The sequence below is a fragment of the Gymnoscopelus microlampas genome (genome assembly GCF_963454915.1).
Source record: "Gymnoscopelus microlampas genome assembly, chromosome: 22".
Lineage (NCBI taxonomy): Eukaryota > Metazoa > Chordata > Actinopteri > Myctophiformes > Myctophidae > Gymnoscopelus > Gymnoscopelus microlampas.
This window is the reverse complement of record NC_139959.1, coordinates 19,316,573-19,331,258: the sequence shown is the minus strand read 5'-3', so window position 1 is coordinate 19,331,258 and position 14,686 is coordinate 19,316,573. Positions and strand designations below refer to the sequence as shown.

General features: G+C 41.4%; 1 protein-coding gene across 1 annotated transcript in view; it reads right to left on the bottom strand.

Annotated features, from left to right (window-relative positions):
- tlcd4a (TLC domain containing 4a) overlaps positions 1–14,686 on the bottom strand; it is a 171,742-nt gene that overhangs the window by 21,422 nt on the left and 135,634 nt on the right. The gene's annotated exons all lie outside the window — the stretch shown is intronic.

Sequence of the window (14,686 nt, the reverse complement as noted above, 5' to 3'; positions counted from 1 at the left end):
TGAAGTTGTAATTTTGCTCTTTTTCTTCTCCTGTGCGTCACGATCGACGGGCTCTGCGGGAGAGCACTTATATTATAGTGGACAGGATGCTGTGAAGGATGGAAAATATAACATGCAGGCAGCAGGTTCCGTTCTCCGCCCCCCCCCCCCCCCCCCCCCTGCGTGTCGTGTGGGTTGCGGAGAAAGGCAGAGAGTGGACTGCTTAATCTGGACTCATGCTGTTTCTGTGGTTCTCGCTGCATCATAAGTGTGTTGCCAGTGGTGGGAAGTAACTAAGTACATTTACTTAAGTAGCCTACTGTAGGCTACTTAAGTACACTTTTTGAGGTATTTGTACTTAATTGAGTATTTCCAATTTCCAATACTTTTACTTCTACTCCATATCTCAGAGGCAAATGTTGTAGGCCTACTTTTACTCCACTACAATTATTTGAAAACTTGAGTTACTAGTTATTTGCAGATATATATGATTACATTATAAAACATACATTAACCACTTTAGCCCTATTATATACATAGGCTATTTGAAAATAGCAGATCTACAAGCTCACAACATGTAGCATTGCAATATTGTGAACTTGTAGATCGGCTATTTTCAAACATTTTAGTACTTTTACTGGTACTTTAAGTACATTTTGATACCAATACTTTTGTACTTTTACTCAAGTATGCTACATTTGAATTCCGGACTTTTACTTCGAGTATTTCTACATTGCAGTATTGATACTTTTACTTAAGTAAAACATAAGTACTTTTTCCACCACTGGTTGCCTGTGGGGGAAAAGGGAAGGCAGAAAGTGGACTGCTTCTGGACTCAGCTGTTTCTGTCATTCACGCAGCATCATAAGTGTGTTGCTCATGGACACTTTGGCGCAAAGCCAGCTGGAGCCGGGTTTCGTAGGAGATCGAATCCAAATACATACGCTCGCCCCAAAACACTGTCGCCTTGGGGCAAATCCGGCGACCTCGGAACGGTCACCACCTGGTATTCCTAAACCATAACCTCAGTAAACTATGCCTAAACCTAACCTCAGTAAACTATGCCTAAACCTAACCGCTACACTTAACCTCAGTAAACTATGCCTAAACCTAACCTTATTCCTAAACTTAACCTCAGTAAACTATGCCTAAACCTATAACCTTATTCCTAAACTTAACCGCAGTAAACTATGCCTAAACCTAACCTCTAAACTTAACCTCAGTAAATTATGCCTAAACATAACCTTATTCCTAAACTTTACCTCAGTAAACTATATAAACCTAACCTTTTTCCTGAACTTAACCTCAGTAAACTATGCCTAAACCTAACCCCTAAACTTAACCTCAATAAACTATATAAACCTAACCTTATTCGTAAACTTAACCTCAGTAAACTATGCCTAAACCTATATCCTTATTCCTAAACATAACCTCAGTAAACTATGCCTAAACCTAACCTTATTCCAGTAAAATGGTGCCAAAATCTAACCTTATTCCTAAACGTAACCTCAGTAAAACTATGCCTAAACATACACTTATTTCTAACCTTATCCTCAGTAAAACAAATACAAGAATACAAGAATCGCTGGGGGAGAGCAGTCCACGAAAAAAAAAGTGGGGGCCAGCACGTGTTTTGGGGCGAGGCTTCCAGTTACCAATCCACCCCCTTGAGCCAATTCTGTCAGATAGATAGTAGCCTACAACTCCATGTTAATGCTCTCTGTTACGTGTATGCTTATAGCATGCACTGTATTTTCTGTGTTTCTCTCCCCCCTCTACTGATTCTCCCTCTGTCCTCCAACCCAGGTCCAGCTCATCAGTGAATAATCATCCCTCAACTCCGCCTCAACATCCCATTGGTTCCCCAGTAATCAGTCCACCAATCATCTCCATTCAATTCCTATAAATACACCTGTGAACTTGCAATCATCAGCCCTTCTCCCTTCCATGTGTGTCAAAACCAGGCCTGTTTCATGTGTGTCACAGCCTTCTGTTCAGTATATTGTTTCTATCAGGGAAACGTTAGGTAAGATTTGGTGTACCTTGTACATTTTCATCACGTAGTTATTTTCTGTTAAACACATTAGGTAAGGTGTGAGTGCCACCCTCTGTATTTTTGATTGTTAATGTAATGGGTTTTGTATAATTGTGTTTAGAGAAGTAATTTCCATTGTTAAGTAGTTAGCAGGGTTTTGGTTTTATGATATTTTGATTTGGCACTCACCAGTCTGTTTTCGCTATCTTTATTCGGACACTAGTTAATAAAACACTACATTGATTTTATCCATCAGTTTCCTCCATTCTTTTCACTGGATATATATATATGTTATTGTCCCTTAATCCCCTAGACCACCTATTAGGGACGTAACACTCTCTATAGAGACGGGGCCTAATGACTTTTAGGCTAAATGAAACCATGCAGGTATATTGTTGTTGGGGGGGGGGTGAATATTCAAGGTCTTGTTAATACGTTGGTTAGATATAAATAAAACCCACAACTTGGATTTCGAAAACACCTGGTTTAGCTGTTACATACTGACTATAGACCAATTATTTGTTTACTAACATTGAGCCTGGACGCACAGGTGATTGTTTCACGCAATCAATTCCCAACCTGTTTCGGGGTGCACTGGTTTCAGCACACCCCAACCCCCTCTTGTGTGTGTTGGCTAGTGAGACGCGTCCTAACGAGACCTGATATAATGGGTTTCGTTGCGCGCATACTGGCTGCACGCAGCCAGTATGACGTCGTCTGTTAAGGGGTCTATAGACAGTGTCATATCATAGCTGAACTGCAAGCTTGTGGGCTTGTGGATCTGCTAATTTCGCCTAATGTTCTCCCCAAATGGGGACGCTAGGAGTTAACTGATAGAGCGAGGGAAGTAGAGAGCTATTTGTCTTCAGAGATCTGCCAATGGCTAGCAGAGAGAATCAGCAAGTATACATCGTCTGCTTCCTTAAAGGTCATGGTGACACAATTCTTAGTTCCTCTTTCTTCTGCTTCTGTTATTGGCTGCTGTGGGGAATTATGACCTTTACTGAGAGTAACCCCTGCGCACACACTCTCTTGTCTCTTGCACGCACGCACGCACGCACGCACGCAAACACGCTCGCTAGCCAATCACACATACACAGGACAGGATCTCAGAACATCATTTGGTCTGCTCAGGAGGTGGTATCAACACTAGGTTCTGGAAACCAAGAACTCAAAACTTCAAAGGTTTTCTAAGATATCGAAAGTAGCCAATATACAAGCTCAGCACGTCACATCGTGACACGTACGCTGTGAGCTTGATTGGCTATTTTCACTTTTTAAAATGTGTATACCTCCCTGGCGCTGGTTATTTTTGGACAGAGAATAGAGCTATTGTGCATTATGAAGAGAGGCAATCATAGCTGCTCTGACATACTGACTCATAAGTATCAAAGCATCTCTCTTTCTCTTTCTCTCTCCCCTGCTTTCCATCAGGGTGACGTGAGACCCAGGGGAGAGACAGAGGTTTGTCGAATTTGAATCCAGTATTAGTTATAATCCATTCCGTCTCATTCTACAAAGCATCGAAAAGCCCTGTCAAGTTAGCATGGGTTCTATAGCAGACTTAGAGAGCCAATACTTCCAGAGAAAATCTCAACCCCCAGGGTAAACATCAGAAAGAACCTTCTTCTCTGAGGCAATATATCAGCAGTATCAAAACACTGACTGTACTGTCTGCAGAATGTCAATGAATGGATGTAAATGGAGTCTTTTTAAATCCTCACTGTATTGCTGTGCATTGCTCTTTCATTTTACAATTTAGGCATTTGCTTGCCTGTCTGTGAGTATTGTACCTCACAGAAACATCATTAAAATGTGCATACATGTAGACATTAGCTGCCATACATATCCTGATGTTATCACGTTGTTTCAGCAGGTCCTCAAAGTTACTCAAAATGTGTAGCCTACTTAAAAGGGCACTTCACTCATTCTCATATCTACAAATCAAATGAAGTAGCCTAACTAAAAATAATCCTTAAAGAGTTTTACAGCCTGAAGCAACAATTTAAGCACAAAACACGGTTCTCTTCTTGTGACCGGCATTCAAAGGAGTCAAAGACTTGTCACTAGCTTCCATGCTGCATGCTGATCGATCACCTCCATTAAGTTTCCTGTTCGCCTTTGTCACTGCTTCCCCTTACCAGGGTGCCACGCCGTTGCTCCCTATGACGCGGTGATGAAGTGCACCACTTACGATCAGGGCTGTACGCTAGTGACTTTTCTGTTATTGTGGGGAAAGCTTTTGCTGAAAATAGCTGATTGACAAGCTTACAACATTTCGCAGCGCTACTCGTAAGCATTGAATCGTATTACATTTTATGCTGAGCATTGTTGCACATACTGTACTAGCTGTAGCTGTATCATTAGGAATGAGTTCTACTCATTCTATTGTGTCAATAAAATCACATCGGTAAGATACAATGGTTGTTTCATAACATAGTGGCCATATTTGTGATAAGCAAATTAGTCCTCTAGATAGATTAAATCATAAAGATTAGCATTCAAACATGTTTCTAATTGTCAAAAAAACATGATTTAGATACCAAGTTTGCATTCATAGCTCATTTGGTTCAAACGTAATAGCCAAAAATGTTGTCAGGTGGCGGCCATATTGGAATTGGCCACTATGATGACCCCTAAGGTCGCTGGCTCAGGCACCCTTGCCAAATCATTAGAGCATGCCCTGGTTACATCTGGGACAAATGTGGTGGTTTTAGATTGATTCACGCTTGAAGTTTTCTTTTAGCTGTTCAGTCATAAAATATCAAATTAGAAATGTTACACTTTTCTATGTTTCCCTAAACATAAGTATTCTGAACATTTTGAGCACCTCAGTAAATCTGTAGCTCCAACAGTTTAGCAGATACAGACATGTTGGAAGTAGTGCACCGATTATGGTCATTTTAAAAAGGGTGTGGTCATTTTCAGGTATTTCATCCCAGATAGAGAATTCCTATTCCTCAAAGTTCCTAAGTTGTTCCCTGGGGTTTTATTAGCCAAGAACAGTTGAGATATTCTTTCCTAAATTAAGTGCATACATACTGTATCTTGGCCAGGTCCTAGACTATAAGCAATGACTCAACTCTCTGGCTCTTGTCTCCTTCTGTCCCCCACCAGCAAGTTGTCCAGCACTCACAATTCCATCATATCTGTGGACCCATGCTGTGGAGTTTCCCTTGTTGCATCTCAGATGCCGATCGGCTGGAGTGGCTTGAAAGCTATTTGGTTTACTCAGTGATGGACAGTAAGTAAGTACATAATCTGATGTCTTGTAACTGCAACATATTCTGGTAGCAAATTTGGTAGGTCGCGTGTTCAGTTATTTCTATTCAATTATGGTTGCTAATAAGAAATGGAATTGGCCCCTGCTATTATGAATCCACAGCCACTGTGGACATGGCTTTGTTCTCAGAGGTTGACTATGTCTTAATGTTTTAGATCTGGATTTGTAAAACTAAACTTGAATTATGTTAGTCAGTCATGCATATTGATAATTTTTATGGAAACATAATTTGAAGCAGGTAATTAGGAAGTTGGTGAGAAGCAATCATTGTGTTTTTGCACTGCACTGACTTGCTTTCTAAATTATTATAAATAAAACATTCTTCCTGTGTGCTTGATGATGAAATGGGAATTTCCTACCAGTGTTTAATACAGAAAAAAATCATTCATGAACTGTTTATAGAATATCTATATTATAGTTACATTAACCAGCAATAAATAATGCATTTTGCAATTTATTTGTAGTGTAAGTGATATTAAAACATTTTTTTTGTTAAAAAAAAGTTAAAGCTCTATATTCTGATGATAATCATTGCGTTTCAAATAACGTGTTTCCCTGTCTCTCTAGCTCTTTAATAAATGGACAACACATTTCAGGTGGGTCATCCAATCAGGAGAGAGAACCCATTCATCATCTTTCATTTTATATTGTACCAGTGGCAATGTTGTCTGCTCACTTCTTTGTGTTATCACTTCCGATTGCACTTGTTTATCCTGTATCCTTATAACTTCTCCCTCCTGATTGGTATGACAATTGGTATCCTGAACTGAAACTGCATTTTCTATTTACTAAAAAGACAGGGAGACCCCTGTTACTGAACAAACTATGGCAATGATTGCTATAAGAATATAGAGCTACTTAATACTTATTTGTAACAAAAAATATCCTACATCAGGGTTTCTTTAACGTGATCAAAAGTCATTGAGCACACTTTTTGAAATGTGGTAGTGAATTACATTGCCAAAGGTATGACCCGAATCCCTCCTGTTCATACTGTGACAGAGCCCTTTCATTGGATTTATGTAGTTGCCTTAGGCGTATAGGCAGTTATCACCCCGGTGTAATGCATTAAGATAAACATTTATTGATCCTTGGGGGGGGGGGGGGGGGGACAACAGGTGTTGCATAACCAAAGGGGTATGCATCACCCTAGGACTAGTATCTATAAATGTATTTATGTTCATTCGTTCGTTCGTTCATTGATTTGTTCCTTTCTATCTTTTGTCAACTTACTGCTAATTTTAACTTGCAATCATTTTTTATTTGAAAAGATCTACAAGCTCACAACGTGTCGCATCGCGACGCGTTGTGAGCTTGTAGATCTGCTAATTTCAAATAGCTGATGTACATGTTTAAAGTGCTCATGTGTGACCCATAGTCGCTTCTTTTGGGCTTGTTTTCCTAGACCCGGTTGCTTGTTTCTCTCCCAGAATCTGGCAACACTGTGTGCATTCATAGATATAAATATATTATTACTTAGTTCCCAATTAGGGAGGTAAGTAACGTCCTCACCAAACCCGGTCAGTTCGGTACTCATCATCTCTCTCCAGGTCAACCACATGTAGGTCCCTATTGTTCCATCTCCTTCCGAAATCGTGGCCCTCTCTCTGATCTGAAAGTCTAGTGTGTGGTTGTCATCATATCTTAATGGACGGAGTTTCCTTCGACTTAGAAGAAAACTCTCAGGATGTTGTCTCCAGCACGATGGCCGTCGAGCTTGGCGATAGCGTCGACGGCTTCTTCGTAGTTTTCCATGGTAACGAAAGCCAATCCCCTGCACTTGTTCGTGCGGAAATCTGTGATCACCGTGACGTCACTGACGGCACCGAATGTTCCAAACAACCGGCGGACATCTTCCCGTTCAGAATCCTGGCCCAGGTTGTAGATGAAGATGCGTGGCACGCTCACCCCATCCATGCCACCCTGGTGAGGCTTGTGATTGGAGGTGGGCCGTGCGAATGACACCTTGATGGTTTTGGACTGCAGCTTTTGTCCACTCAATGTCTCGATGGCTCTGGCTGCGTCACGAGGGTTGATGTAGTTCACAAATCCGTACTGCAAACTGCGACCCGTGTCTCTGTCTCTAATGACCCTGGTGGACTCCACCTCGCCGATGCTGCTGAAGTGGGTCCACAGCTGCTCTTCCGACGTGCTCTCATGCAGGTCATGGATGATCAGGTTGGTCCCACTCCTTAAATGCTTCCCAAAGTCCCCCGTCATCTTAGAATTGCAATCGCTAGCTTATCCATTCCCTTTGCATCCATTTACACAAGATAGTTTGACCCAACAAAATGCAGTGAACGCTTGCTGATCGGCGGCTTTTATGTTGGCGGTGACGTCACAATTAGTTCTGACCTCACACTGTGATTGGCTGAGATGTTAAAAGTGTATAGTGTAAATGTAGTATTTGACTGATTTGAAGGGTTTAGTCAGCTTACTGTAAACTTAATTTATTTGACATAAATTAAACGTAAGCTTTTTTGTTAAATTTTAAATAGCTCTAAAAAGAAAAGTCAATCATAAAACTGGCATCTGTGATTCTAATCTGTGATTACATATGCGTTCATTGAAGGATGTTTTCATCTGTTTAATACTACTGTGAATGCCATACTGCCATACAGAGATTGTCGTCTACTGCAGTGGTTCTCAATCTGGGGGTCGCTAAATTCTTTGGAGGGGTTGCCACTTGCTATTCTGAATGTGCTCAAATAAATGAAAATCTGAATACAAAAAAAAAAACGTCTGCGTGTGCCGTGTGCACACTTCTGTGTGTGGCACTGGCCACACTGAAACAGACCATTCACGCTGGCTCTACGCTCCCTGCAGCACACAGGAGATTTACTCCTCCCTTTGCCATATAAACTTAAGTTGCTCTGTGAAAGTAAAACAAAAACAGCAAAAAGTTAACCTATGTAAGGTAACCGTCGCATACCTGAAACGCTGGCTCTCAACAGCCTGTGGACGGTGGATGCATCTTGCTGTTGGTAAGATACTAGGATCCATAAAAAAAGATATCACACTCCTAACACCCCACAAGTATTGTCAACTTCGACCCGCAAGTGAGAAGTTCACAGTGGGCAAGTTGAGGCCCAGCTGTTTACAAAGCAGGTGAACAAAGATTTTTTGATCAGCCCCAATGTGTCTGAGGTTAACGATTAACGAACGAGAACAAAGGTTAAACCAAATGCTTAAATCACATCGATATATCAGTGGAGTTTTTCAACATAAGAGGTGGAATTGCAAGGCCAACGTCGGTGGCCAGCGCCATTGAGCGCATTCCTCCGACAGCGCAGTGCTCCGACATTAAACAGTAAACCCGAACCAAACCCGCACCCTAACCCTAACCGCACGCGGATGCCACATAGTCGGAGAAAAGGTCTGTCGGATTAACGCATGCCTCCCGTGTGAAGAAGTGCCTATATTGTCCGCTCGGATGCAAGGTTCGACTTGAGTGTAATATTACTTCTCTTCCCAAAACCCCCGTTTTAGAAAATGTACCTATAATTAAAGTCTTAACGTTGAACTAATATAGTTATGTCATTTAGTATAGCAGTCTGTATGTGTGCACACACTGAACACACAGAATGTGCGTTTGTTTGCGTGTATGTTGTTAAATCGGTTTTTGGGCGTCGCCAGCCAAAGAGGTTGAGAACCGCAGGTCTACTGAATGTGAATCATGTGGAAAAGTGGAAATACTACCCAGTCACTGCAATTTTTTCAGTTGCCATGATAGACTTCTTTTTTTAATATTATGGTCCCATTAATTGGCCCTTCCAGCCAATAGTGTTCGTTTCCAGTTGCTTTTCGGGACCAGAAGTTCCATGATGGTGGGCCTTTTGGGGAAAGATCTTTTCATGGAGGGTGATGTCTCTTAAGGCATGTGCTTCCAGACAGAAACTTGACGCGCAAATGCCATACCTGTACCAGTGCAAGAGCAGTGCAATCCACATTCGGATTGGTCACCAGGATGTTTCAGCAGGGCAGGAGGTAGGAGATAGGTCTGGTGTGTTAAATGAATATTCAATTTACAGGAAGTATTCGCACATCCACTTCATTCGGACGCAGGTGCGTTGGACAGTGAATATCGAAGCAAACATGAAAAAAAATATTTTCATGAACAAAATGATTCCGCACACGTTTGTGTCCCACTGGACCTTCACCAAGAGTGTCTTAAATGAAGATTTCATTTTTTTTGTGTGATTCATGTACTAGGTGACAAATGCTATCCCTTCACACCTGGTTATATATATATATATATATATATATATATATACCTGGTAACCTTGCAGCAGAGCAGGAGCACAGCTTCAACAGTATATGTGCACGGGCCACATCAGGGATGTCCACGGTGGAGCACCGTGTCAAGCTGTTTAAGGGCAGATGGTTCTGTCTCGGATTGGAGGGGGCACTCTGCCAAACATGCCACAGTGTGTGACATTATCCTGGCCTGTGGGGTTTCTGCGCTATACTGCACAGAATAACGGGGTGCCATGGGATGTTCTGATGCAGCCAGAGAGCTGTGTGTGGCCAGGACATGGCAGCCACAGTTGGGGACTGTGCTGGCCACACACACACACACACACACACACACACACACACACACACACACACACACACACACACACATACACACACACACACACACACACACACACACACACACACACACACACACACATACACATACACACACACACACTAGGTAAGCAGTATACAGTAGTACAGTACTGCATTATCCCTGCAGCAGTTGTAGGAACTGTGTGTGTGCGCGCGCACGCACACTCACATTTGCTTTCTACACATCTGAGCAGTCCTCAGTTGCCTGGTATAGATGGATCATGGCTGGCAGGGTCAGAGGAGCGTGGCGGTGTCATCAGTATGCGCCGTGCATCTCCCCGCACCACCGTCTAGATGTTCAGATGGTCTGAAGTGAGCGAGTGCTCTTCCTGTGCATCTCACAGCATCACGGCTCCTCTCGCTCCATAATTTATGACCCACCGTCCTCCCTGCGCTGCCTCAGTGGGTGTTGCGCGTTCCTCTTACCCACTGTGAGTAAACAGTAAACACAGCTTTTGTTTCATCTCTCTCTTCTGCTCGGCGCCGTCTGATGTGCCGTTATGAAAACAGCGCTCTGGCCTATTGAGTGCAATACGGATGCCTGCATACTGTCATTTCAGATCGTATACTCTACTGTATGTATGTATGTATGTATGTGTGTGTATATATATATATATATATATATATATATATATAGTGATCAAGACGGATCTGTCCAATTTTTCATATTCCATCCTGATTGGCGAATTCCGAACATTGCTGGCCCACACTAACCTACCTGACCTGGCGGAGACCTTTGCTCCGAGGAGCACTTTTTCAGATTAGATTTTTCAGATTCCATTCTGATTGGCTAAGAAGTTTGCAGCTCATTTAGAACAAAATGCCACAAATCATGAATGCAGCGTCCGATTGCGGTCAAACTTTGCACGCACATTCACACTATGTTGAGGAACAAATGCTACCTTTTTAACATTGGCCTGTTATAGCGCCACCAGGAGGCCTTTTTTTGCAACACTTTTCTTTTTTATATTACTCATACAAATTCTGTCCAAACATCATGCAAATCGATACACATTATCTCTATAGTCAAGTGAACAAGATGGTTCCGTCCGATTTGTCATATTCCATCCTGATTGGCTAATTCCGAACATTGCTGGCCCGTCAAAAGGTGGCGCTATAGCACTCAATTGAAAAATGCCAACTTTGAACAGGTACAACTCATGCCCTATTTGACCTACAGCCATGAAACTTCAATACACATATGCGTCCTCCTCATGCTGAACAACTTTCACACTCTGACTTTTGACCTCTGACCTTTAGATCTCCCACCATTTTGAATTATATGAAAAACATTTAAAACCTATCTCCTCCTGGGATTTTTGAGCAATCTGCACGAAACGTTTTACACATGAACTTTGGACCTATGCCGAGAAACGTTTGCAAAAGATTTTCCATAAGTGAAAAAATTAAGCTTTAATGAGCCAATGAATATTGCAGTTTTATGACAATTATTCATCTGCCCCTAACACATACATGCAGACTTACCATTCTTTGAAACTTTGCAGAAATGTAAAGGGCCATTCCAAATATCACTGAAACCAATCTTACTCCAATTGGTCAAACGGGGGCGCTATAGCAATTTTTTGAAAATGCAAACTTTAAACAGGCAAAAGTCATGCCTCGTTTGGCCGACAGCCATTAGACCTGCTTACACATGTGCCTCACGTTGACCAGTAAGCACCGCCCTTAGATTGTCCGCAATCTTGAGCAGTTTGAAAAACACTTAAACCCAGGATTTTTCAGCTATTTGCGTGAAACTGTATGATCAGTGTGATCTCTTTTTTCAGAGGTTTGTCTGTTGGTCCAATAGCGTCCCGCTTAAGTGTCTCACAACCTCAAGGTCACAGGTTCAAGCCTCACTTGGTGCAGACTTCATCTAAGTTGCATTTCACACAACATGACTATCAATGAATACATCTGCAATTGTTAAAGATAACATGAAATACTTAATTGAGTGTTTTTTACATACTTCATTGTGAAAATAGCTGATCTACAATCTCACAACTTTTCAGAAAGCAATGAGAGTATGTTTTTTCAATGTATAACATACTTCATTGTGAAAATAGCCGATGTACAATCTGACAACTTTTAATGGTTTGTGAGCTTGTAGATCGGCTACTTTCACTTGTTTTGCTTCTGAGGAGATGTACAATTTCTTCATTGGTAAATGGTTTGTGAACGAGTGATCTTAGTGTTAGTGAAACAGGGGCTTGGGTCATGACAGAAGGCAAGAGTTTGTGATCCTCAACAGACAATATCAGCCTGGACAAAGCTATAGCACTATAGGTAGTGTTGCAGCTACCTAAGAGTGCCTCACGACCGCAAGGTTGCCGGTTCAAGCCTCAGTTGATGCAGACTCATTTAAGTTGAATTGCAAAAAACATGACTCAATCTATTCCGTTTCCATGGCTCTCTCTCTCTCTCTCTTCAATCTATTCCGTTTCCATGTCTTTCTCTTCAATCTATTCCGTTTCCATGTCTCTCTCTCTGTCTCTTCAATCTATTCCGTTTCTATCTTCAATCTATTCCGTTTCCATCTCTCTCCCTCTCCCTCTCCCTCTCCCTCTCTCTCTCTCTCTCTCTCTCTCTCTCTCTCTCTCTCTCTCTCACTCTGAGGGGCGGCCATAGCTGAGTGGTCAGGGAGCCAGAGGCTATGGTTGCCCCAGGTACGATTCCAGGCCAGGTCAGCAAATGTGTCGATGAAATGAAATTTGTCCCTGAGCAAGACTCTTAACCCCTAATTGCTCACAGGCCCTCATTGGAAACAAGACCGCAAGGACTTTCATGAACTGACCTGTTAAAGGAATTATCATTTCTCTTTCTCTCTCCTGGCCCCGTATTATCGCTGCTTGCAGCTATATTTTAACTTGTTTTTCTGTGGTAAACCCCCAGTGACACAAGCTAATAGTGTCTATGACAGCAGTGCATTTATGACTTAAGACCTAAAACCTGTTAAATGTTTTGTCAGGGTGATGAACAAAGAACCCCCCCCCCCATACAGAATCTAACTATTTGAATAATTACCCATTCTCATCACTGCCTAATAAGCAGTCTAGCTATGGCCAGAATGTGACACTTTGAACATTTAAATAAAAAGAGTAAAGTGCTTTAAAGGTCTGCAGTGCGCATATCTCTAGGCATGACCTCACTAATTGGATTACAGCATTAGCAGGAACAATATCACTGAGATGAGTTTTATGGGTTCATAAAACTGAGACAGAAATGGGCAGAGTGAGCGTGATAGAGAGAGAGAGAGAGAGAGATAAGACCTCTGTACTTTTCCCCTTTCATGTGAGAATCCAATAATCTGCCATTTTAGACTCAAATGCAACTCATCCATCGCTTTCAGGAGGTTCATTTATATTTGAGACATAAAAGGAAAAAAAATAAATTGGAATATTATCTTTTATCCTCCCATACATTGAACTAAAGGTAACCTTGCACTATTTATTGGCTTTCCGGGCATGATCCTGGTGCTGAAATAATCCTAAATTCATAATTGTTTCCTTAATGACAAGTAGATCTATTCAACTTGTATATTTATTTAGGTATTTTTCTTATTGGTACCATTGTGCTCACCTTAATTGCATTTGGATGCTTTGTTGGATGCTTGTTGTTCCGTATCTCCAGGGATGGAACCTGTTTATTTCACACATTATTTAGTATTTTCATAAGACATTGCTGCAGTGAAAAATTACATTACCATGACCCCTTTGACCATTATTCTGTCTTTATTCAGCAGCCAATTTACAGAAAATGTCACTGAGTCGGAAGCCTTGTTAGAGTGCGTGCGTGCGTTCGTGCGTGCGTTCGTGCGTGCGTGCGTGCGTGCGTGCGTGCGTGCGTGCGTGCGTGCGTGCGTGCGTGCGTGCGTGCGTGCGTGCGTGCGTGCGTATTGTGATTTCAATGTCAAAGCAAATTGAAGTAGTTCCTCATAGAGGAAGTGTGGTGCACAGCTTCTTGCAGGAAGCTGACAGAGAAGAGATCCGGTGCCAATGCAATTATAGTTTTGCATATTTCCATAGTTTTTGTTTTGATTTTGATTTTACTTGTTGTTTTCAATTTCAGTTAAGTTTTGATTAGTTTATAAAGCGGGTTTGCTAGTTTAGTTTAGTTTTTGAAAAGGCTTAGTACCATTTTTTATTTGTTTTAGTGTTTGCTTTTTGTCTTGGTTTTGCTGTTAAAAAAGGACATATTGTGTGCATGATTTTAGTTAGTTTTGTAAACACACAATGTAGTTAGACTTTTTTACATTTTATTAATATTTATTTCAGTTAACTATTTAGTTACGGGAACTAGAATTGAAAAAAACATTTAAAAATGTTTTCTTCAATTATAGATTTGGCTATTGGTTAACATGGTTATATGTTAGTTTTAGTTAACTAATAACCAGAGGTTACGTTTACAGTTGATTTTCACATTACATTAACTGTCTAGGTTTCTTGTGAAAGAACAAGGTATATACAATATATATATATTGAGTATCACGGTTACATAAGGACTCCCTCCCCCCCATGGTTTAATAATAAACAAGTCCCCTTGCAAGGAGGTGTGAAAGAAAACTGCTTCCTCTCAAAGTACAAACCAGGACATGCTTTGGGTTTCACTGCTTCCCCCCCCCCCCCCCCCCGCTTTTATTCCTCCTTCATATAATTAAACAGGTGAGTCCCATAGAGATGGTTATCTCTTTTACGAGGGAGCCCTGGTCAAGCAGAGATTGCAACATGAAATCAATACAAAACAAAAGCACAACAAACTCAAGTAAAACAGCT